The sequence below is a fragment of the Hirundo rustica genome, chromosome 28 (assembly GCF_015227805.2).
Source record: "Hirundo rustica isolate bHirRus1 chromosome 28, bHirRus1.pri.v3, whole genome shotgun sequence".
Taxonomy (NCBI): Eukaryota; Metazoa; Chordata; class Aves; order Passeriformes; family Hirundinidae; genus Hirundo; species Hirundo rustica.
Window position 1 is genome coordinate 1,610,552 of NC_053477.1, and position 23,460 is coordinate 1,634,011.

Genomic DNA, 23,460 nt, shown 5'->3' on the forward strand with positions numbered 1-23,460 from the left:
AAATGGTGCAACTTTGTAGAATTTCCCCACGAGACTAGACGGCCGCCGATGGCAACAGTAAAAGAGTCTGCTCTCTTTCACCAGGTGGGATAGTACAGCTTTTATTCTCAAGTCCTGTCCTGCGTGGTTGGAGCCGTCCTGACGACTCGCTGGTGCCAGAGAGAGCTCACCTCTCCCCTGTGGGGGCCTTTTTCCCCAGGGGGCAGGGCCCAGAGGCAGGGACAAGACACTATCCAACCAGGGAGAAGTGGGAGGGGAACAGGGTTGGGTTACATTTCAGTGTGGGGGATGGGCACCACCTGGCAAGGACAGATCATAGGCCAGATACATAGAAAAAACATTACAAATCCGACGAAATATAAACCCAATTAATGCATTACAACACAGCTTTAGATCTCTTTGTTTAATTTCTTTATTTTTACCCAAATTCTGGGTGTTTTGATGGCATAAAGATGGAAATTATTTAGGAAGGTGTGAAAAATTAGGTTCATTTTCCTGGTAAATTTTAAGAAATATGTTTAATAAAAAAAAAAAAAGAAGACAATTAGGAGACAAATTAAGCAAAATTATGGCCAGCGGGGTGACTTGGCATTCAGCCAAGTCCACAACCTGCTGTTTCAGAGATATTCTTTAAATACCCTTTCTATTGCATCAGTCTGTTGTGACTTATTAAAGAAATATGGGTATTGATTTAGTATTGATACCCAACTGTGACGGACTCTCTAACGGTTTAAAGTTAGAAATTGTATGTTTATTACGGCCGGGCAGCACGCAGGATAGTTCCCTAATATGCACTTTGAAATTCACAGGTAATTACAAAGCCTTTTATTTACAAAAGTGTTGAATACCCATATACAAATGCATATTCATACCCCTCCCATGTCACCTCCCATTCCTCGCTTTGTATGCTAATTGGCAAAAAGGCTATTAAGCATGCGTACTTTGTTTCTTGTAATGAGTCGGGGGTCTCTTCTAGGGAGGGGTCACCCAAAATGAGGAAGTAAGATGAGTCGTCTTCATTCTGACCTTTCTACCTTTTCAATGGATTCGTGACAAATGAACCCTTGGTAGAACTTAGAGTTTCCTGTGCTCAGTGGGTCCTTTAAGCACGAAATCTGCATCTATCTGATGTCCTATTTCGTACATTTTGGGTTTCGTTACAAGCACAGCTACATAAGCTTAAAGCTGACAAGCAATGAGTTACTAAATCCGGGATAGCTTATCTAAGATCCGTCTTCTGTTAACTGCGAACAAAGCTTACCTATCTACTCCAGCTAATTCAGCAACGAATTATCTTAACTTTCCTAAAATCCCCAATTCTTCAAATTTAATGTCTCAAGTTGCATATTCATATTTTTCCATAAACTAGTTTCCATATTGCAGGAAGTCTTTTGCATGGTCCCTCCTTGGTTCCGCCCTTTTAGAGCATGCATCTTTCTTGGCTGTGTCTTCTTCATCACCTCCAGTTTGGGCCTTGGTCCATGTCCTAGGTTACAATGTAAGATGTGCCCAAAGTATGTATTCTATCACCATCTACATGAGCTGTTGAAACTAGGTTGGGCAGTGTTTCCCTTGCCCACTTCCTCCAGAGATCTACAGTTAATGGGCCATCAATGCCTTGACCCATGACTCATAGGTAACTCCCTCCAGGAGCTATCTCTGGTTAATGGGCAATCAAGGACCCATTGCATGACTCATAGAATATCAGCCCTTTGTGAGATGCTCCGCTCAGGGGGAAGAGCCAAGCATTCCCACCTGGATATAATCTGGGATTTGGGACAGCACAACTAGCCTTATCCACTGGATTCCCAGAGGACAAGGGCTACCAGGCCTTTCTACAGGATCACTGCTTCAAGACCACTTCATCTGGACTGCCACCACCACGGGGTATCAGGTTGTATTCTGACTCTGTCAGTGATCTTTTGTACTATTGCATTTGATTTATTTTATTTTACTTTTATTTTCTCTCCTGTTAAATTGTTTTTCTGACTTGGAGTCTCTCGCTGGTTTTGCTTTCAGGCCAGCACAGTCCATACTTTATTCAGATAGCAGAGATGCTGATAGTTGGTATATCAATAGTAGGGTCTTCTTTACATGTTCACTGGATGTTATCCCGACCAAACAGACAATTTAAGCATACTATATCAATTACTACTATTATGCCTATTTTTTTTACTAATGTGATATATGTCCTAAAGTTAATTCGTGTTAAATGTTATAATATGTAATTCATTCTCTGTAAGATGTAAGTTCATTCCTAATCGTGTATACCACGGGTTAACTGGGACTGAGACAGCACGAAGTGGGACACGAGGAATTCTTTTGCTAGAGATTGCAAGGGAGGGACATGAGAAAAGTAAGCCAAGAATTACATGAAAAGGGACACATGAAAACTTCTGCCGGGAATCGTTAGAGGAAAACAAAACGACGGAAGAGGGAGATGGAGAACCCGGAGAACCGAATGATTACATCAGACCGATATCTTATCCGTCCCCGCCCGACATTAACATCTCTACACTGTATCCGGACACAGCAATTAAGACATTGTTCTCCTGAGAAGATCCTTTCAACCCCACCAGAACCCGACCATGAATATCTAATGAGGCTGCCTCGGAAGGGGGAGTCTCGGGAGTCCCGATTTTTACTCAGCGAACCAGTGTATAAAAAAGGACCGCCTCAGACCGAAAATGTGAACTTGGGTGGTGACAGACTGACAGAGTGTGTTACAGTGTTCACCCAGTGCCGAAACCCCGGGATTCGACGCTGTCCTTTTAACTGTGGCTATCGGAGACTGTTATTTTGTCTCAAAATAAAATTCTAAATTTTGATTTACTAAATTTGGTCCATCGCGTTTACTACAACTAATAACAGAAATAAAAACTTATATCTTTACAACAAAGTTATTAATCATATAGCACACATCTTGCAAAATGCCAGCTTTATATTATACTTATATTATACACTTAGAACAGTAGGAAAAGACCTCCAAGGATCATCTAGCTTTGCTCGATGCCACCAGAAGAAACAATTGGGCGGAGCAGATTTTTTAGGGTGTAAAGACATTTAGTTTTTCTTTCCTTTTTACTTAAAGATTTATTTTCCCTTAAATTGCTAGGAAACACTGACAACTGGGGGCTTAAGAAAACCAAAGAAGCGATCAAGCTCAGGGGAAGAGGGCATCTGGCTGTACTTCTCTTACACAGGAGTTTCTCTACAGGGGCAGACACCACGAAAATTGAGGCAGGTAAAAGATGGGGCTGTGGCAGCCTCTGCCTCTCTCTTGGCTTCAGAGGAGGAAGGTCAGAGCTGCTGCTTGGGGGAAGGAATTCACTGCTGCTGTTGGAGCCCAGCCCAGAGCTGCTTCTTCTGCCATGGGGTGAGCCTCTGCTTGTGAGAGCAGCCACTGAACTGGGACCTTATTATCATCTATCTCACTGTTATAGATGGGTAATATGATTGGCTTTTGGAATTGCAGGATGAATACTGTGTATACATTGAGAGAAATTTTGTTGATGTATGGTTATGTTATTGTAGTTTGTTGTTTGGACATCCCCTGTTCTCCCCATAGTCTCCTTTGCCCCCATTTTTATTGTTGCCAGCCTTGGTTGTCAGGGACATGTGGAGGGAGTCCAAGTACACATGTTCCTTGCCTGGTGCAGTTGGGAACGGGGAGAGCTTGTTGCTGGGGAGGCTTGGCATGACAACACCATACCTCCAGTCAAGTTGCAAGAAGGTCTCCACCAACGGACATCAAAGAAGTGCTGACTGGCAGACTTTGGAAAGGGCCAGAGTTGACTGATGCAACACCAAGGGTATAAAAGGCGGAGCTGCCATTTTGTGGATGAGCCTCTGGCAGTTAGCCACACTCCCAGTGCTGTCCCTTTCTCCTTACTCAGTCCTTTGTTGTGTTTGTTGAGGTTAAATAAACCTTTGAAATTTTAGAGTGGTCGTTTCTCACAACTGGGGACTCATCTGGGATTAAAACCTCGTCTCCATAGCCCTAGGAGATTCTGGACGAGAGTTGCACCCTGCTGATTTTGGTGGCTCGATCGGCTTCTCCTGAGGTCATTGGTGATTTGCAGGTCAACACCCTGCGGACAACACCAAATAAGGAAAAAGAAGAGGGGGAAGAAGGGAAAAGGTTCCCTGAGAAACTGCAGATGGAAAGATCTGGAGGATTGTGAGTATTTTGCAAGGGGGAGAAGGAGTCCAGGAGTGTGCTTGGGGTGTGAGTGGGATGCAGTCTGGGAGTGTGGTTAGTGTGTGAGTGAGACTCTGGAGAACTGGTTTGAAAAGGCACCATCCTCATAATTTGCGCTGGCTGGATTGCCCATAATGTGAGTGCAGGAACCTCAGCTCTGGTCTGTACTGCACAGGATCCAAACCTGAGTCTGTTGGAGCTTAAGGACAGTTGGGTGGATTTGGACTGTGTTAGATTGGAGGCAAGATGTGAAGTGAAAGAGAGGCAAGGACAACGAGCGGCGAGGTGTGAAGAGCGGCAGAGAGAGGCTGCTGGCTGTGACTCAGAAGTGCCAGGTGTGGTAACACCTGGTGGTGCCAGCCCAACTGTGCACGGCTGCCAGCTCTGGCTCAAAAGCACCAGGCACGGTAACACCCGGCGCTGCCAGCCCAGCTGTGTGGAGGTCTCCAGGCCATGGACCCTTGCTTCGTGAAGCAGTTGGGAATGGGGAAAGTTTGTTGCTGTGGAGGCTTGGCATGACAACACTGCACCTCCAATCAAGTTGCAAGAAGGACTCCACTTTTGGACAGCAAAGAAGAGCTGACTGGCAAACTTCGGGAGGAGCCAGGGATAACGGATGCAACACCAGGGGTATAAAAGGCCATTTTGTAGATGAGCCTCTGTCAGTCGGCCATGCTCCCAGGGCTGTCCCTTTCTCCTTATTCAATCTTTTTGATGTTAAGGTTTAATAAACTTCTGGATTTTTAAAATGAGCGGTTGTTTCTCAAATGTTACTTACTAAAAGACAGATCTATCACCATCTGCTTGGGTGCCCGGGATCCTCAGCTTGCCTCTCACTGCCCTGCTGGGAGCCAAGCTGCTGCTGCCCCCACCCCCGCTGCTTCTTCTGCACTGCTCCAAGCTTTTGCCACACTGACGCCCTGCACCCCCTGCCTGCTGATACATCCTGCCAGCTCAACTCACTGCTTCCGAGAGTCCTGAGAGTCCTGCTAGGGCCCTGGGATCAACTGCCCCAGGGCTTTCTGAAGCAACGCCTCTCTTCCATCCCTTCGTCTCGGTCCAGCTGCCATTACCATGCACTCCCCAAGCTTGCACCACAGCATCCCTGCAGCCACGGGGGAATCAGGGGAAAGTGCCTGCAGCCAAGAAGGCTGCCACTGGGTTTGTGGTTCTGTTTGTTGTTAATGCCATAGTAGTTGTTGTTTGTTTGCTTTATTATACATACTACTAAAGAACTGTTATTCCTATTCTCATATCTTTGCCTGAGAGCTCCTTAATTTCAAAATTATAATTTGGAGGTAGGGGGTTTGCATTTTCCATTCCAATGGAGGATCCTGCTTTCCTTAGCAGACACCGGTCTTTCAAACCAAGACAAGGGAAAAAAACAGCTCTTCCCAATGTTGATCTGTCTCAATAGATGTTCCCGACCCTGTGTTCATCCAGGTGCCAACAGGGCTCCAGGAGGATGTGGAGATCACCAGTCAGGTGTCTCCTCAGCATGGATCACTGGGAATGTGGGTCACCAGGGCTCTCCCCAATGAGGGTCCTCTGATGGGGGATGGAGTTGGAGCAGAGGATGAAGCTCTTCCTGCAGTCGAGGCACTTGCAGGGCTTCCCTTACCGGTGTCTCCATTGGTGTTGATTCAAAACAGAGCTAGTTCTGAACCTCTTCCCACACTCAGGACACTCGTAGGGCTTCTCCCCAGTGTGGATGCGCCGGTGCCTGATGAGATGGGAGTTGTGCTTGAAGCCCTTCCTGCAGTCAGGGCAGCGGAAGGGCTTCTCGTCTGTGTGAATCCGCTGATGTATGAGGAGAAGGGAGCTGGTCTGAAACCTCTTCCCACATTCAGAACACTCATAGGGCCTTTCCCCAGTGTGGATCTTCTGGTGGGAGGTCAGGTGGGAGCTCCGGTTGAAGCTCTGGCCACATTCCCCACACTCGAAGGGGCGTTCCCCAGTGTGGATGCGATGGTGGATGATCAGTCCAGGGGTGTCTCTGAAGCCCTTCCCACACTCAGGACACTCATAAGGCCTCTCCCCGGTGTGGATCATCTGGTGGCGGATCAGGCGGGACCTCCAGCTGAAGCTCTTCCCACATTCCCCACACTTGTGGGGCTTCTCCTCATCATGAAACTGCTCATATACCACCAGGTTTGAACTCTGGCTGAAGCTCTGGCTGCCTTCCTGGCACAGGGTGGATCTTTCCTCCTCGGAGCACCCTGGGATGGGTTTGGAGCCTCTCCTCCTAAGGGATCTCTGTGGCTTTTCCTCCCCGTCAGATTCCTGTGCCGTGGAGCCATTCAAAACAGCCTCTTCCATGGGGTTCTGCTGTGGGGATTTGTCTTCCCTGGTCTCTGTCTGCAGCTCCTTGTCTGGGGAAGAAAAGGACAAGGAGAGGATGGGATTTGCCTCAGCGACAGAGGGAAGGGAAAGGAGATCCTACCAATTCGTCCCTGGCAGGACGGTGTTGGCAGTGGGGTTGTCCTGCAGCCGGGGGCCATGCTGGGCTGGGGGATGGAGCAGAAGAGAGGGGGAAAGGGGGCAGTGACTTCCTCCTCACCTGCCTGGGTGTCCTGGGCCATCTTCCTCCTCCTTGCAGCCTCCTCCTCCATTGGGCCAAGGTTTGGGAATGGGAAATCCTGATTTGGGGAAAAGCAAAGGATGTGCATGTTGAGTTTGAAGGCCCTTCTACCCAAGTCCATCTCTAGAAGTCAGCATTGTGTGTCCATAAAAAACTGCCCTGAAAATGCCTCCCAGGAGCTCCCCATCTCTGGTCTCTCCATTTCAGGGTTCTGGGATTCTTCCCTGTCCAGGCTGCCAAAGGTTCCAGGAATCTGAAAACCTACCCCTTCTCCTGTCTCCCACGTAGGCATGCCAGGGGCTTTAGGGATGCCAGGGGCCCTTCTCCCCTTATTCTCTGCTTTGGGGTGCAGGGGGTTCAAGGAGTCCCTCCCAGCCCTCTCCAGGCTGTTGAGGGTCCCACCTCTCCGGGCTCCCCACTTTGGGGTCCTGGGGGACACAGGGCTCTGCTCCTCCAGGCTGCCTCTGCCGGCAGCCACAGCTGGGACCCTACAACGTACCCCCAAGGGGCATGTTCCACTCACCTTTGGAGTTCTTCAGTCTCCAAACATGCCCCTTGCCCAAAAATCCCAGGGAGCCTTCAGGATATCTGGGCTGAGCTCCCCCTCCCTGGTCACCTGTGGGATGGGGCGGGGTGGTGACGGGACGGGCAGTGCTCCCATGTCGGGGGGGGGCTGCGCATTCAGGGAGTGCTCGACCTCCTTCTTCCTTTTCCTTTTCTTGATCCTCATTGGTCCTTCTAACTTCCATCCCTCTTCCTCCTCCTCCCCCAGGAGCAGACACACCCTCTATGCCCCTGTTCCCCAAACCCCTGGCAGCCAGCAGGAGGAGCAGGAATGGCGCCGCAACAGGTCGGGATGGGAGCGCTGGGCTCTCGGCTGCTCCCACCCGCTGGAGGCAGGGGGAACCTGGCCTGGGGAAAAGGAGAGAGAAACTGGGAAAACTGGGGGCTGCAGATCCAAACTGGGCCATGCTGGGGACCCTGTGTGGGGGCTTCCACTACTGGGGCTCCTCTTAGGAGCCTGGAGATCTGTCAGGGGGGAACACAGAGAGGGCTGGGGGATCCCAGGAGTGGCATCACTGGAAGTGACTGGTTTCTAGTGGGGTAACTGGAGCCTTCCTGGTGCAACTGTGAGTGACTGGGAATGACTACAAGCATGCTGAGGGCAACTGGGATATACTGGGAGTGCCTGGAACTACACTGGGAACAGCTAGGACCATGGTGGGGACAACTGGGACCACACTGGGGGCAACTGGGAGTGAGTGGGACCATGCTGAGAGGGAGTGAGACTGTACTAGGGGCAAATGGGATCCTACTGGGATCACAGAAGGACCAGCTGGGCCCATGCTGGTGGAGACTGGCATCATGCAAAGGGTGACTGGAAACATACAGGGATTGACTGGGAGTGGCTGTGAGTAACTGGAATCATGCTGAAAGCAACTGGGAGGAAGTGGGAATGACTGGGAGTATGCTGGGGGCAACTGGGATATATTGGGAGAGACAGAGAATCACAGGGATCATACTAGAGGGTCTTGGGCTCATGCTGGCATTGACAGGGAGCAACTGGGAGCCACTGACCACATACTGGGAGTGATTGGGAGTGACTGGAATTAGACTGCAAGTGACTGGGATCATACAGGGACGGGCTACAATCATACTGGGATTATGGATTATAAAGTGTGACTAGACCTAGACTGGGGGTTACTCGGGAGTTACCAGGCCTATGCTGGGAACCAACTGGGGACACACTGGAAGGAACTGGGAATGACAGGATACATGCTGGGGACATATGGGATGCACTGGGAGTGACTGAGACAATACTAGGGGCATCTGAACTACACTGAGGTAGCTGGGAGTGCCTGGCAATGACTATGAGAATGTTCAGGGCAACTGGGATATACTGGGAATGCCTGAAACCATGCGGGTTATGACCGGGACCACACTGGGAGCCACTGGGAATGTGCTGGGAGGAGCTGGGGGCAACTGGGGGCAATGGGAGTGACTGGGCCCTGCTGGGAGAGATCATACTGGGAATTACTGGGGCTATACTAGGGGCAACTGGGAGAACTGGGGCCACACATTACTAAAGTGAGAGGAACGGCGAGCATCTGGGACCGTGCTGGGGGCAAAGTGTACCATAATAGGAGATGACTGGGAGCGACTGGGTTGATACTGGGATTAGGCAGGGAGTGAGGGGAAGTGACCAGAACCATACTGGGACTGACTGGGCTCATACTGGGAGTGCCGGGGACACTGGAACCACACGGCAGGAGACTCTGAGCTCATACTGGGAGTAGCCACTTCCAGCACCGGGACCCCGGAACCCGTCTCCCGGCCATTCTGCCCCTCCAGGCCCAGCACCCCCGCCGGGGTCCCGCCAGTTCCGGGGGTCCCCCCATCTCGGGGTCCCCGCTTTGCGGTTCTGGGGGGGGGGGTCTCCTCCACCCAGGGTGTCGCTTAGGGAAGCCTCGGCTCTCCCGTGGCTCCCCAAACCCGGTGTCCCCCCGTCGGTCCTGCCTGTCCCGCGCGGTCCCCACGTGGCCCCGGCAGAGCTCGGAGGGCCTGGCCCGGGAAGCCCAACCCCCATCGCGGGGGGACCCGCGTCCCCCCGGCCCCCAACGGGGCTCTGCCGTCACCGGGACCCCCCAGAACACCTCCCGGGAACCCCCCGATGTCTCCCCGAGGGGCATCTGCGCCTCGGCTTTGGAGCCCTGCAATCTCCAAACATCCCCCCCGGCAAAAAAGCCTCCAAACCCAGGGACTCCCCCGGGATATGTGGGGCGAGCTCCCCCTCCCCGGGCACCTGCGGGACGGGAGGCGATCGTGCCGGGGTTGCTGCGGGTTCAGAGAGCGCTGAAGCTCCGGCTTCCTCCTCCTCTCCTCTCCTCTCCTCTCCTCTCCTCTTCCTGCTGCCGCCCCGCCTCCTCCTCCTCCGCCTCTTCCTCCTTCCCTCCTCCTCCTCCCCCGCCCGCCCCGGCCCCCCCGGTCCCCAAACCCCTGGCAGCCCGCGGGAGGGGCGGGGATGGAGCCGGGACAGGTCGGGATGGGCAGCGCGGGGCTCTGGGCTGCTCCCACCAGCTGGGGACGGGGGGAACCCGGCCCGGGGAAAAGGAGAGAGAAACTGGGAAAACTGGGGGCTGCAGATCCAAACTGGGCCTTGCTGGGGACCCTGGATTGGAAATTCAATTTCTTGGACTCTTCCCAGAGGCGTGGAGATGTTGGACGGGGGACTGCAGACGGGTGAGCGCTCCCAAAAGTGTGTTTTGGGGATAGGATCCGTGGGGATGGGAATGTCCTGCTCGCGTCCCAAGGCAGGGTCTCACCTGAGCCAGGTGTGCAGGGCAGGACCTTGCCCTAACCCCAAGCCCTGTCCCACCTGCAGGATCTGCTTCCCCTCGGCCTCTTCCTCCTGCAGCCCCAAGCCCGGCTTGTTGCTAAACAAAGGGGGTGGGGTGGGGTCATCCCCCAGCGGGGGCTGTGCACCCCCTCTGCCCCCTCCCCAAATTCCCTCCCAGGGGCAGCAGAAGCTGGGGCAGGAGCCCTGTGAGGAGGGAAAAGGGAGTAACACCGGAATGGGGGGGGGTCACACATGCTCTGGGGAAGAAGCACAAGAACCTTGGGGACACCACCCCTCAGCTTCTTCTGCAGCACCAGGAGGATGAAACGAAACTTGGAGCCCCCAAACCCCAGCACCATCTTGGGGGTGGCATGTGGTGGCAGCTTTGGGGGTCTGGTGGGTCACATCTGCCCTAAAGCCCCCTCAGCCCCACAAACACTCCTGAAACCCTCAAACCACCCCAAAGCTCCAGGCCAGGATCCCCCCAAATGCTTTTTGCAATATAAATGGCCCCAAGAACCACCAAAACCCCTTTCCATCACCCCCAAGTCTCACCCAAATTCTCTCCAAGCCACACAGCCTGGCCAGGACCTCCAAACCCCCCTCATAGACTGCCCCAAAAACCCCACAAACCCCCTCCCAGCATCACAAATGGCCCCAAGAGCCACAAAAACCTCTCCTAGTTCCCCCAGCATCCCCCAAAACCTCCTCCCAGCCCCCAATGGCACCAAACAGGAGAGGTTGGTGGACAGGAACATCCACAGCCAGGACCAGCTTGGGCACTTTAGCAGCGATTTGGGCACTTTGCGGAGCACATCCCAAAATGGGGAGACCCAGGCCAGGGACTGGGACAGACAACCGGAATTCCTGGAGAACAGACGGGCTCAGGTAGACACATTCCGCTGGCACACGTCCGCCCCACCTGGGCAACCCCACAATGCCCAATCCTCCCAAAAAATCCTGTGAACCAACCCCAAATGCATCCCCAAATCCTGGTAAAATAGTGCTGCTTTAGATCCCTTTACTTAATTTCTTTATTTTTACCCCAGTCCTGAGTGTTTTGATGCAATAAAGATGGAAATTACTCAGGTAGGAAGAGATCTCTGAGATCATCCAGTACTGCTTGATGACACCAGAAGAAACAACTGGACAGAGCAGACAAGAATTTTAGGGTGTCAAATTAGAAAATCGGATTTTTCCAACGAATTTCCAATGTCAATTTGACTACTGATGGATGTTCCTGCCCTTGTGTTCATCCAGGTGCCCATGGGGGTCCAGGACAATGTGGAGACCACCAGCCAGGTGTCTTCCCAGCGTGGGTGACTGGGAATGTGGGTCACCAGGGCTCTGCCCACTGTAGGTCCTCTGATGGGAGGTGGAGTTAGAGCAGCACACAAAGCTTTTCCCACAGTTGAGGCACTCACAGGGCTTCCCTTACCGGTGGCTCCGTTGGTGTCTGATCAAGTGAGAACTCGTGGAGAAGCTCTTTGCACACTCGGGACACTTGTAGGGCTTCTCCCCAGTGTGAATGCGCCGGTGGGTGATGAGGGTGGAGTTGTGCTTGAAGCCCTTCCCACAGTCCGGGCAGCGGAAGGGCCTCTCATCCGTGTGAATCCGCTGATGTATGAGGAGATCTGAGCTGGTATGAAACCTCTTCCCACACTCAGGACACTCATAGGGCCTCTCCCCAGAGTGAATCTTCTTGTGGGTGGACAGGCGGGAGATGTGGCTGAAGCGCTTCCCACATTCCAAGCACTCATAGGGCCTCTCCCCAGTGTGGGTCCTCTGGTGGCTGATCAGGTTGGAGCTTTGGCTGAAGCTCTTCCCACATTCACCACACCCAAAGGGCCTCTCCCCAGTGTGGATCCTCTGGTGGATAATAAGCCTGGAGCTCTGGATGAAGCTCTTCCCACATTCACCACACTCAAAGGGCTTCTCACCAGAGTGGATCATCTGGTGGACAATCAGGTTCGAGCTCTCGCTGAAGCCCTTCCCACATTCCAGGCACTCATAGGGCCATTCTCCGGTGTGGATCACCTGGTGGCGGATCAGGTGGGAGCTGTCTCTGAAGCCCTTCCCACACTCAGGACACTCATACGGCTTCTCCCCGGTGTGGATCATCTGGTGGCGGATCAGGTGGGACCTCCAGCTGAAGCTCTTCCCACATTCCCCACACTTGTGGGGCTTCTCCTCATCATGAAACTGCTCATATACCACCAGGTTTGAACTCTGGCTGAAGCTCTGGCTGCCTTCCTGGCACAGGGTGGATCTTTCCTCCTCGGAGCACCCTGGGATGGGTTTGGAGCCTCTCCTCCTAAGGGATCTCTGTGGCTTTTCCTCCCCGTCAGATTCCTGTGCCGTGGAGCCATTCAAAACAGCCTCTTCCATGGGGTTCTGCTGTGGGGATTTGTCTTCCCTGGTCTCTGTCTGCAGCTCCTTGTCTGGGGAAGAAAGGACAAGGAGAGGATGGGATTTGCCTCAGCGACAGAGGGAAGGGAAAGGAGATCCTACCAATTCGTCCCTGGCAGGACGGTGTTGGCAGTGGGGTTGTCCTGCAGCCGGGGGCCATGCTGGGCTGGGGGATGGAGCAGAAGAGAGGGGGAAAGGGGCAGTGACTTCCTCCTCACCTGCCTGGGTGTCCTGGGCCATCTTCCTCCTCCTTGCAGCCTCCTCCTCCATTGGGCCAAGGTTTGGGAATGGGAAATCCTGATTTGGGGAAAAGCAAAGGATGTGCATGTTGAGTTTGAAGGCCCTTCTACCCAAGTCCATCTCTAGAAGTCAGCATTGTGTGTCCATAAAAAACTGCCCTGAAAATGCCTCCCAGGAGCTCCCCATCTCTGGTCTCTCCATTTCAGGGTTCTGGGATTCTTCCCTGTCCAGGCTGCCAAAGGTTCCAGGAATCTGAAAACCTACCCCTTCTCCTGTCTCCCACGTAGGCATGCCAGGGGCTTTAGGGATGCCAGGGGCCCTTCTCCCCTTATTCTCTGCTTTGGGGTGCAGGGGGTTCAAGGAGTCCCTCCCAGCCCTCTCCAGGCTGTTGAGGGTCCCACCTCTCCGGGCTCCCCACTTTGGGGTCCTGGGGGACACAGGGCTCTGCTCCTCCAGGCTGCCTCTGCCGGCAGCCACAGCTGGGACCCTACAACGTACCCCAAGGGGCATGTTCCACTCACCTTTGGAGTTCTTCAGTCTCCAAACATGCCCCTTGCCCAAAAATCCCAGGGAGCCTTCAGGATATCTGGGCTGAGCTCCCCCTCCCTGGTCACCTGTGGGATGGGGCGGGGGTGGTGACGGGACGGGCAGTGCTCCCATGTCGGGGGGGGGCTGCGCATTCAGGGAGTGCTCGACCTCCTTCTTCCTTTTCCTTTTCTTGATCCTCATTGGTCCTTCTAACTTCCATCCCTCTTCCTCCTCCTCCCCCAGGAGCAGACACACCCTCTATGCCCCTGTTCCCCAAACCCCTGGCAGCCAGCAGGAGGAGCAGGAATGGCGCCGCAACAGGTCGGGATGGGAGCGCTGGGCTCTCGGCTGCTCCCACCCGCTGGAGGCAGGGGGAACCTGGCCTGGGGAAAAGGAGAGAGAAACTGGGAAAACTGGGGGCTGCAGATCCAAACTGGGCCATGCTGGGGACCCTGTGTGGGGGCTTCCACTACTGGGGCTCCTCTTAGGAGCCTGGAGATCTGTCAGGGGGGAACACAGAGAGGGCTGGGGGATCCCAGGAGTGGCATCACTGGAAGTGACTGGTTTCTAGTGGGGTAACTGGAGCCTTCCTGGTGCAACTGTGAGTGACTGGGAATGACTACAAGCATGCTGAGGGCAACTGGGATATACTGGGAGTGCCTGGAACTACACTGGGAACAGCTAGGACCATGGTGGGGACAACTGGGACCACACTGGGGGCAACTGGGAGTGAGTGGGACCATGCTGAGAGGGAGTGAGACTGTACTAGGGGCAAATGGGATCCTACTGGGATCACAGAAGGACCAGCTGGGCCCATGCTGGTGGAGACTGGCATCATGCAAAGGGTGACTGGAAACATACAGGGATTGACTGGGAGTGGCTGTGAGTAACTGGAATCATGCTGAAAGCAACTGGGAGGAAGTGGGAATGACTGGGAGTATGCTGGGGGCAACTGGGATATATTGGGAGAGACAGAGAATCACAGGGATCATACTAGAGGGTCTTGGGCTCATGCTGGCATTGACAGGGAGCAACTGGGAGCCACTGACCACATACTGGGAGTGATTGGGAGTGACTGGAATTAGACTGCAAGTGACTGGGATCATACAGGGACGGGCTACAATCATACTGGGATTATGGATTATAAAGTGTGACTAGACCTAGACTGGGGGTTACTCGGGAGTTACCAGGCCTATGCTGGGAACCAACTGGGGACACACTGGAAGGAACTGGGAATGACAGGATACATGCTGGGGACATATGGGATGCACTGGGAGTGACTGAGACAATACTAGGGGCATCTGAACTACACTGAGGTAGCTGGGAGTGCCTGGCAATGACTATGAGAATGTTCAGGGCAACTGGGATATACTGGGAATGCCTGAAACCATGCGGGTTATGACCGGGACCACACTGGGAGCCACTGGGAATGTGCTGGGAGGAGCTGGGGGCAACTGGGGGCAATGGGAGTGACTGGGCCCTGCTGGGAGAGATCATACTGGGAATTACTGGGGCTATACTAGGGGCAACTGGGAGAACTGGGGCCACACATTACTAAAGTGAGAGGAACGGCGAGCATCTGGGACCGTGCTGGGGGCAAAGTGTACCATAATAGGAGATGACTGGGAGCGACTGGGTTGATACTGGGATTAGGCAGGGAGTGAGGGGAAGTGACCAGAACCATACTGGGACTGACTGGGCTCATACTGGGAGTGCCGGGGACACTGGAACCACACGGCAGGAGACTCTGAGCTCATACTGGGAGTAGCCACTTCCAGCACCGGGACCCCCGGAACCCGTCTCCCGGCCATTCTGCCCCTCCAGGCCCAGCACCCCCGCCGGGGTCCCGCCAGTTCCGGGGGTCCCCCCATCTCGGGGTCCCCGCTTTGCGGTTCTGGGGGGGGGGGTCTCCTCCACCCAGGGGTGTCGCTTAGGGAAGCCTCGGCTCTCCCGTGGCTCCCCAAACCCGGTGTCCCCCCGTCGGTCCTGCCTGTCCCGCGCGGTCCCCACGTGGCCCCGGCAGAGCTCGGAGGGCCTGGCCCGGGAAGCCCAACCCCCATCGCGGGGGGACCCGCGTCCCCCCGGCCCCCAACGGGGCTCTGCCGTCACCGGGACCCCCCAGAACACCTCCCGGGAACCCCCCGATGTCTCCCCGAGGGGCATCTGCGCCTCGGCTTTGGAGCCCTGCAATCTCCAAACATCCCCCCCGGCAAAAAAGCCTCCAAACCCAGGGACTCCCCCGGGATATGTGGGGCGAGCTCCCCCTCCCCGGGCACCTGCGGGACGGGAGGCGATCGTGCCGGGGTTGCTGCGGGTTCAGAGAGCGCTGAAGCTCCGGCTTCCTCCTCCTCTCCTCTCCTCTCCTCTCCTCTTCCTGCTGCCGCCCCGCCTCCTCCTCCTCCGCCTCTTCCTCCTTCCCTCCTCCTCCTCCCCCGCCCGCCCCGGCCCCCCCGGTCCCCAAACCCCTGGCAGCCCGCGGGAGGGGCGGGGATGGAGCCGGGACAGGTCGGGATGGGCAGCGCGGGGCTCTGGGCTGCTCCCACCAGCTGGGGACGGGGGGAACCCGGCCCGGGGAAAAGGAGAGAGAAACTGGGAAAACTGGGGGCTGCAGATCCAAACTGGGCCTTGCTGGGGACGCTGTGTGGGGCCTTCCAGCCCTTGGGGCTCCTCTTAGGAGCCTGGAGATCTGTCAGGGCGGAACACAGAGAGAGCTGGGGGATCCCAGGAGTGGCATGACTAGGAGTTACTGAGTTATACGGGGATCATGCTGGGAGGAGCTTAGCCCATGGTGTGGGAGACTACAGTCACACTGAGGGAGACTGGGACCATACTGGGAATGAGTAGGAGCCTGCAGGGTGCAATTAAGACCATATTGTGGACAAATAGCATGTAATGGGATTGACTGGGATCATGCTGAGGGTGACCAGGAGCAGCTGGGAGCACCTGGGATCATGCTAGGAGCAACTGGGTGGAACTGCTAGTGACTGGGTGTGTGCTGGGGATGACTGTAAGCAACTGGGCTTATACTGGGATGAATTGGGATGCTGGAGGTGACCGGGATCATAGTGGCAGTGCGTGCGACTACACTGAGACTGACTAGGAATGGTTGTGAGCAAATGGGATCATGCTGGAAGTAACTGGGAGGAACTAGGAGTGACTGGAAATATCCTGGCAGGAACTGAGGGAGAGCGGTTTTTTCATTTGGAAACTCTGCACGTTGTAATTTCACAGCCATAACAGAACACCTCACAGCCAATCCTGATCCTTGTGATGTCACAGGCCCCAGAGCACATCACAGTCCTGCTCTTTGTGATGTCATAGGCACCTGTGACATCGCAAGGAGGAGGGCAGTGGTTTACTCTGGTGCTCATGAAATCACAAGGAGCAAAGCTGTAATGTTCTCTGGTGCCTATGACATCTCAATGACCAGGGCTCTCATGTGCTCTGGTGCCTGTGATAACACAAGGAGCAGGGCTGGCTGTAATGTGCACCAGAGCCTGTGACATTACAAGGAACAGGGCTGTAATGTGCACTGGAGCCTGTGACATCACAAGGAGGAGGGTCTGTGATGTGTTCTGGTGCCTGTGATAACACAAGGAGCGGGTCTGGCTGTCATGTGCTTTGGTGCCTGTGACATTGTAAGGAGAGAGCTTGTGATGTGTTCTGGTGCCCAAGTGCACCCAGCAGCAGCAGCAGCCCCCAGGGGCTCCCCTGTGCGCCCTAGGGTGGTGACATTGATGTGCGGAGAGAAGACTCTATAACTCACAGAGTGGTTATGAGAGTAGGTATGAATTTATTCAGCGCTGAGGTGCATGGGGATAACTCCTCAAAGACATGCACACCTGGGAGCTTTGTTTCTCCCTTTTTATCTCTACAAACTAGGGTTATATGATACGCCTAATACATATTTATTTCCTAACCCCGCCTGTCCCCGCTTCGTATTAAAATTAGTTCCACGCCTATTTGAGGCTGCGCACTGCTCCTTATTGATCACTCCGGTGGTCGTCTGGGGGTCTTTGGGGATGAAGCACATAGTCATCCTCTGAGTTGAACTTTTCAACTTGTCTCCTTGCGCATGCTCTGTTGTTCCTTTGGCCATCTCCTATATCATGTTTCCGTTTTGGGGCCCAAAGAATGCGTAGATAATCAGTACCAGGTGGGCATAACAGTGACCCGAGCCCTAAAGGAGGAATTTAGAGGTCCACTGGGGCCAGAGAGAAGATTGATCTGCTGGGGGACTTGAAACTAATATGTGACTGACTGGTGCTTTTTAAAGAAGAGTTCTCTGTTAATATCGTGTGCTCTTGCCAGGCACCCTTGCTTTATTTTCTCTGTCTCAGTCCCCCCCTTTTCTAGAAAATCAGTAAATTCTTTTACTTAGCAATACTGATGCTTTTTCCTTTCCCAATCCACCTCCGCAGCCCGCCCATCTCGATACGTATCCCTCATTGCATTACCATAGGCTGCTGCTAGGGAAGTCAGTGCCGCTATCCGTTTTAACATTCTCCAATTCCAAACAAGCATTGCAATTGATAGCACCAGGCTTATACCTACTAATGTCAGTATGACAATGATGGGGTGGCAAAGTGTGTTCAAAATCCCAGTTGCAGTCGGCGACCATCCAAAGAGTGCATCCCACCAGTGGTGATTTGTATCTTGGTTTACCCTTTGTAATACTTTGCTTATCTCTTTTACATCATGATAGACAGTAACCAGAGTCTTTTGCCCCTTTTCTTGAATCTCTTTCAGGATTTCTGTCAGGTCTTGGTGGTTCATTAGTTGTCTTACTAATGTAAGGTTCATTCCAATGGGTGCTGGTGATAACTGATGGTACATTGTGTAATTGGATCTTATCAACTGGTGGGATGTAACCGGTGCTAAATATGAAAAATCACACCCTACAATCCTAACAAAATTACAAATACAAAAATTGGAATAGTTCCTAGTAGTCAAGGTTACATTGTTATCATCTATTTCTACAGAAACACATGCAGTTCTTAAACATACACAGCCTAGGCCAATATATACAAGCATAGTCTTTTGACTAGTATCTGGATGAATCTCAAAGTGGCAAATGTTTTGCTCAGTGTCTAGGCATATATCTTGTGCATCGATCATGTTAGTGTCACAGATGAACCCTTGTTGTTCCCGGGTAACACACGATTCCAAATTCACAGTTTGCCACTTTTCATTCATTATCCCGGCCCATGCTCTGTGTTCTGAGGGGTAGAGCACTGTTTTTTCATGATTTAATCCTAATGCAATAATAGGCTGGATATTATAAATTGTGGCATTGCGTATAGTCAGTACAAAAGTAGTAGCTATTTCAGTGGTAGGGTCATAGGTAAAATTTACCAGAGTCCACCAAGACTGAAGTTTTCTTTCTAGGTTGCTTGCATTGTCCCAGACAATTTTCCGAATTTCAATTGGAAAAGTACCTTCATTTCCCTCTCTTACTACTAGAGCAACGATTGATTGTATCCATAATTGTGCCTGCATGCAGCTGAGGGCTAACGACACATTGTTTTGGGCTATATTTAGTGCGTTTATTATTAGCTTATGGTCCTGGTCCTCAGCTTCTTTCCACTTTGGTAGTATTTTGGAAATTTCCCATTGGCTAGTTCCTAGTGCTAATAAAGAGAATTGCAGGGGTTGTCTTAGTTTTACCAAATCATTTGTGGCAGTGGCTAATTTGTTCATTAATATTTCTGAATCGATTCCATTTAAGACCCCCAATCCTGTTCCTAATATTCCAGTTAAATCTCTTCTCATTCTGCCTCTGAAGTGCACTTGCTTTTGTAACCATGTTGTCCAGCCCTCGGATGATGTTCTTAGAAAAGAGGAACAGGCTGGCTGAATCTCAGAAATGTTTGTTTGTATTAGTACTTCAATACGCTTAAGAGACCACTCTGGATTAAATAACAGTTGTTGTTGCCCCGTATTCCTTATTACATATGGGCCAATTTCATAAATTTTGTGTTCAATTTTAGGTGGTGTGGTCTGAGCTTGGGTTACAGTTGATTTGGTTGTTGCAATAGGTGTAGTTGTTATTTTAAATTTAAATGTAAGCCCTTTGTTACCACGACCCCAAAGGCAGATCACATTCACCGTCTGTACTAACGTAAAATTATACCAACAGTCCGATTTACTTAGACGATCACAAATTTCCCGGTGATAATCTGCAGGAGAAGTCGAGACACTAATTTGAATTGCCTTTTCATAGTTAGTCCCGTTAATCATTCGGCATCCTACTCTGACTACCTCCCCTATAGTCCCTTGAAGGGTCCACAGCTTTTGTTTCTGCCATTCTCGCCTTTCATATATCTGGTTTTCATGCATAACCACGGTTGATAGGTTTAAATCCTTTATGTCGGAATAATTTCCCATGGATCCAGTATACTGAATGAAAGCCTGGGACCAAGGCCATTCAGCATTTTTCTGGCTAGAGGTGCTTTCCAATTCTTGGGTTACACTTATAACTACAGGCAAAACAAACAAAGCAATTCTACTGATTGGATTCCTGTATGCTAAATTATGGAATATTCTCAACCACAATCTATTCATTATGCCTGAGTAAGTTTTAATTTCAGTTCATTGTCACCCGGGGTTACTTTCCAAGGAGTTTCTGGAGCCTTCTTCACTCGAGAATGGTGAATCCAGGCACTCTGTTCCTTGATTTTAACTGCAGTGAAGGTGGTGAGAAGCACCTGGAACGGTCCTTCCCACTGTGGCTCCAAAGTTTTTTCTGCAAGAGACTTAACATACACATAATCTCCAGGCTGTATGTCATGCACTGGCCCATCCAGCCCTCTGCTCTGAGTTCCAGCCACATGTTTCTCAATTGCTTTGAGCTGTTTGCTCAAGGCTATCATATAGGCAGTCAGCCTCTCCTCCCCTACCTGGGTGGACAATCCCTTTTGCACGCCATATGGTCTCCCGTAAAGCATTTCAAAGGGACTTAATTTTTCTTTAGCTCTAGGCTTGGTTCGGATCCGCGGCAATGCCAGTGGGAGAGATTGTGGCCAGGGTAAATTAGCTTCTTGTCCCAGCCTAACAATTTGCTGTTTTATTAAATGGTTCATTTTTTCCACTTGGCCACTTGATTGGGGGCGATAAAGGGGTATGGAGCTCCCAGTCCATGCCCAGGTGACGACTGATTTGTTGTACTATTTTTGAGATAAAGTGTGGCCCCCTATCTGAAGATATGGTGGCTGGAACTCCAAAAAGTGGTATTACCTCTTGTAGTAATACTTTTGTTACCTCCCGGGCTTTGGCCGTTCTGGTGGGAAAAGCCTCTGGCCACCCTGAAAAGGTATCTGTTAAAACCAGCAAGTATCGATACCCCCCTTTTCTTGGGAGTTCTGAAAAGTCAATTTGCCACTGTTGTCCAGGCCCATGGCCTTTTCCTATTTGACCTAGTTTTGGTTTGGGAGTATATCACACTGCCGGGTTACCTGAATGACAGTATAATATAAATTCCTGGCAGTAATCTTTTCAATTAGATAGTTATACAGGGCTTCTATTCCCCAGTGTGTTTTCTGATGTTCCTCCCTTACTAGAGACCATAACAAATGAGAAGGGATGACTATTATCCCACCTGCAGTAATAGCCCATCCCTCTTGGTTATACTTTCCTCCTTGATCCTGAATTAATTTTCTATCTTTTCTGGTATATACTGGCTTACCTTCCAGGGAGACCTGTCCATCAGGAATTAAGGCTCCCTCGATCGTTATCTCACCTTTTGCTGCTTCTTTTGCCTCTCTGTCCGCCAGCTCGTTTCCTTCCTCCAATTCAGAGCTCACCTTCTGGTGTGCCTTAATGTGCATAATTGCTACCTGCTCAGGTAGCTGGACTGCTTCCAGTAGCCGCAATATTTCCTGAGAATGCTTGATGTTTTTCCCTTGTGAGTTTAACAGTCCCCTTTCTTTCCAAATGGCTCCATGTGCGTGTACAACCCCAAATGCATATCTTGAGTCTGTATAAATGTTTACTTTCTTTCCCTTTGCGATCTCTAGAGCACGGGTTAGAGCGATTATCTCAGCCTTTTGTGCAGAGGTATCTGTTGGCAAGGGTCCAGATTCTATTACCTCTCTGCAGGTGGTAACTGCATACCCAGCATGTCGCTTTCCACTGATGACGTAGCTGCGCCCATCAGTGAACCAGGTTTCTGCGTCATCCAAAGGGGTGTGTCCTTCAGATCCGGGCGGCTGGAGTAGGAGGCTTCGATGGTCTCCAAGCAGTCGTCGTGTACTGGCTCCCCTTGATTCCCACTGAGGAAAGAAGCTGGGTTGATAATGTTAGTTACAACTATCTCCACATTGTCTTGTTCTACCATGATGGCTTGATATTTCAGGAACCTTTGTGGGGAAAGCCAGTGCCCGCCCTTTACTTCCAAGACTGCAGACACTGTGTGAGACACAAATACGGTCATTTTCTGGCCCAGAGTGAATTTGCGTGCCTCTTGAATATTCAGCACCACGGCTGCAACAGCTCTGAGGCATCCCGGCCATCCCTTGGCTGTTGTGTCTAGTTGCTTGGAGGGTAAGCAACTGCTCTCCGGTATGGACCCAGGTCCTGGGCCAGTATCCCCAGGGCAATTCCCTGCTTTTCATGGGAGAACAGGAAAAACAGTTTACTTACATTCGGGAGTCCAAGAGCCGGGGCTGACATTAGAGCATTCTTCAGCTGATGAAAGACTTGCGTGGCCTCTTTTGTCCACTGGAGGTTTCTGTTCCCATTTGTAATGAGTGCATACAGAGGTTTCACGAGCAACCCATAGCTGTGTATCCAGAGCCTACACCATCCCGTCATTCCTAAGAATGTCTGCAGTTCCTTTACCGTTTGAGGCCTCGGGGTTTGGCATATCGCTTCTTTGCGATCTTGCCCTAGGGTCCGCTGTCCTGCACTGATTTCATAACCCAGGTAGATTACCTTTTGCTTCACAACCTGGGCCTTTTTCTTTGATATCCTGTACCCCTGTAGTCCCAGGAAATTTGGAAGACTTACTGTCCAGGCTACACATGCCTCTTTCGTCCGGGTAGCTATGAGGATGTCATCCATGTACTGCAGTAACTTTCCCTCTTCCGGGGGAGCCTCCCAGGATTCCAGGTCTTTGGCAAGTTGCTCCCCAAACAGAGTGGGAGAGTTCTTGAAACCTTGAGGTAGAACTGACCATGTGAGCTGGGATTTGCGCCCGCTTTTGGGGTTTTCCCATTCAAATGCAAAAATTTTCTGGCTGTCCTCATGGATAGGGAGGCAAAAGAAGGCATCTTTCAAGTCTAAAACAGTAAACCAAGTTAACTCAGGTGTCAGGCATGTTAACAGAGTGTATGGATTTGCTACCACAGGATAGAGGTCCTCAGTTATTTTGTTAACAGCCCTTAAATCCTGTACTATCCGGTATGATCCATCATGTTTCCGGGCTGGCAAAATGGGAGTGTTGAATTCAGACAGGCACTCCTTTAACAGCCCTAATTGCAAAAAGTTTTCAATTACGGGACTAATTCCTTCCCTATCTTCCTTTTTCAGGGGGTACTGTTTAATTCTAACGGGTTGTTTCCCTTCCTTAAGTTTGATTAATATAGGAAGTGCATTTTTCGCTCTCCCTGGTACATTGGAGGCCCATACTCCAGGAAACACTTGATTTATTATTTCTTCACTAATTTCCCCCTCTGTCTGAACGGTTGTCAACATTAAACTTATGCCTCTATATATTGTTCATCATTTACCTCCAGAGTGACCTCCCCATTTTTAAATTTAATGGCTACTTGTAATTGTTCTAGCAAGTCTCTCCCCAAAAGGTGTCTCGAGGAGCTGGGCAGATATAGGAATTTATGAATGCCCCATTGCTTTCCAAGCTTATACTTTAATGGTTTACAAAAATATGCTTTTTCAGGTTGGCCAGTTGCTCCTATCACTGTAACATAATTCTTCCCCACAGGTGCCAAAGTCTTATTTAAGGCTGAATACGTTGCTCCTGTGTCAACCAGGAATTCTACTTCTTTCCCTTTTTCCCCCAGTTCCAATTTTATAACCAGTGGATCTTCTGGGGTGAGATCTACCGGTCCTCTTCAGTCTTCTTCCACATATGCAGTCACCTTTCCTTTCTCTCGGTTTCCCTTGTCCCAAAAGCCACCCCGCCTTTGTTCTGGGCATTGATTTTTC

General features: G+C 51.5%; 1 pseudogene; it reads right to left on the reverse strand.

The window, feature by feature from the left end:
• Nucleotides 1-435: 435 nt before the first annotated feature.
• LOC120763966 (zinc finger protein 271-like) overlaps nt 436-23,460 on the reverse strand; it is a 100,546-nt pseudogene continuing 77,521 nt past the window's right edge.